Here is a 2309-nt window from a genome sequence, read left to right as displayed (position 1 = left end):
ATTGAAGCTGAGTCGTTCATCATGAATTCTCAATATTAGCTCTCCTTTCTCTACATCGATAAGTGCTCTGGCCGTAGCTAGGAATGGTCTTCCAATATGATTGGATGAGTGTGACTCTCTTCCATGTCCAGGATGACAAAGTCTGTTGGGAGAAAGTATTTCCCAACTTTAAGCAACACATTTTCCACCACTCCTATTGCTTGCTTTTGAGTTTTGTCAGCCAGTCTGATGATTACATCTGTGGGTATTATCTCATTGATCTGCATCCTCTTCGCCAGGGATAAGGGCAGTAAGTTGATGCTGGCCCCCAAATCACATAGTGCTCTATCGAACATAGCTTCACCTATGGCACAAGGGATGTGAAAACTCCCTGGGTCTCTTCTTTTTGTAGGCAACTCAGGTTGAATAAGGGCACTACATTCCTTGTTCATCACTATAGTCTGGCCTCCTTTGAATGAGCTATTCCTGGGAAGAAGTTCCTTCATATACTTGATGAATGCAGGCATTTGTTGAATTACCTTGATGAATGGTATGTTCACATGCAGAGATGCAAACAAGTCTAGGAACCTTGAGTATATTCTTTTTCCCACAGCACCATTGAGCAGTTGAGGGAAGGGTGCATAGAGCTTCAGCAGCTCTTGTTGTGAGATTTCTGGTTCTTGGCGATCTCCATCCTCCTCCTTTGTTGAGTTGTCTTCAGGTTGTTTGCAAAGTTTGCCTTGCTTGTCTTCAGTCTCTTGATCACTCGCAGTGACCATTTTGCAATCTTTCCATCTTACTTTCTTTGCTTCTCCTTTGGGGTTTTTCTCCGTGTCACTTGGGAAGCTATCAGTAGGTTTGGGAATCTTCTCAGTTAAATATCCCACCTGGAATTCCAGCTTCCTGATGGTCTCTCCCTGGTTCTTAATATTGGCTCGCACCTCCTCTTTGAACACCTTATTTTCTTGAATCTCTTGGCATATTCCTTCAAGTAAGGCTTCAATCTTAGAGAGCTTGTCATCAATTGATGAGTGATTCAGAGCAGATGTGCTGTTTTGGTTTTGATAGGTGTGTGGAGAAGTGTTGTTGTGGGGGTGTTCAGATGTCCTCTGTGTGAATTGCTGGTAAGCTGCATTGTTGTTGGAGTTGTAACGTCTCTGGTCTTGGTTTTGATCTTGCTCACTTCTCCACCTAAAGTTTGGGTGGTTTCGCCATCCAGGGTTGTAGGTCTTGGAGTATGGATCATAGTTTTTCTTGGTGAATTTCCAATGTAGTTGGCTTGCTCCTGACTCCCTCTGCTTCTTCATTCACTCCTTCTTGGTTGTTGATGAAGTGGGATTGCTGCTACTTGGTTCATCTCCATCTTCTTGGTGAGGTCAGCCACTGCTGGGTAATGAGCTTGTTTTGGGCCAGAGAGCATCTACATTGTTTAGCTCCATTACTCCTCTTGTGTTCCCTCTTTCGGAAGCATAGAAGTAGTCGTTCTATGCTACTGTTTCAATAACATCTATGGCTTCCTCAATAGTCTTCTTCTTGTTCAAAGATCCTCCGGATGAATGGTCTACGGCCTTCTTTAACTCATAAGAAGTCCTTCATAGAAAATGTGCAGCTGCACCCATTCGTTGAACATGTCAGGTGGACACCTCCTTGTTAAGTCCTTGAATCTCTCTCATGCTTCATATAGAGTTTTACCATCTTGTTGCCTGAAAGTTTAGACCTCAGCTCTCAGCCTATTGATTCGTTGAGGAGGGTAAAATCTTGCTAAAATTTGTTCACCACGTCTTCCCAAGTTGTCAAGCTTTCCCTTGGGAAAGATTCCAGCCACTTGGCGCTTTGTCCCTAAGTGAGAATGGAAATAGGAGCAGTCTATAGGCGTCAGGGTGAACACTATTAGACTTCACTGTGTCACATATCTCAGGAAGGTGGTTAGATGTTGATTGGGTCTTCTTGAACACCTCCTCCAAACGAGCAGTTGTTCTGAACAAGGTGATGAGCTGTGGTTTAAGTTCAAAGTTGTTGGCATGGATTGTTGGCTTTTGGATGCTACTTCGAATTGCCTGGGTTTGGATTGATGTAAAAGCCCAAAACTCTTCTATCCTCCCCATCATGATTTGCTCTACCTCCTCCCCCATGGTTGTGATCTTCTTCTTCATGATGGTTTTCCATGTTATCTTCCATGTTTGTTTCAAAGAATTCTCTTCTTCCTCAGCACCAACCACTTTCTTTCCTCTTGTCTCCCTCCGTAATCTAAGGAAGGTCCTCTCAGGTTCAAATCGAAGGAAGTTGAAGCCCCGCTTCTTCTCCCTGTCATACAACCATCAAGTGCAAGC

The 2309-nt window shown here is 43.7% G+C and overlaps 1 non-coding gene across 1 annotated transcript; it reads left to right on the top strand.

Annotated features, from left to right (window-relative positions):
* Nucleotides 1-1607: 1607 nt before the first annotated feature.
* Nucleotides 1608-1711, top strand: LOC112760169 (small nucleolar RNA R71). The gene has a single exon (XR_003180621.1). It is a non-coding gene; the product is annotated as a small nucleolar RNA R71 (small nucleolar RNA).
* Nucleotides 1712-2309: the final 598 nt, after the last annotated feature.

The sequence above is a fragment of the Arachis hypogaea genome, chromosome 16, assembly GCF_003086295.3.
Source record: "Arachis hypogaea cultivar Tifrunner chromosome 16, arahy.Tifrunner.gnm2.J5K5, whole genome shotgun sequence".
Classification (NCBI taxonomy): domain Eukaryota; kingdom Viridiplantae; phylum Streptophyta; class Magnoliopsida; order Fabales; family Fabaceae; genus Arachis; species Arachis hypogaea.
Note: the sequence above shows the minus strand (reverse complement) of the source record. Positions and strands in the feature narration are given on the sequence as shown.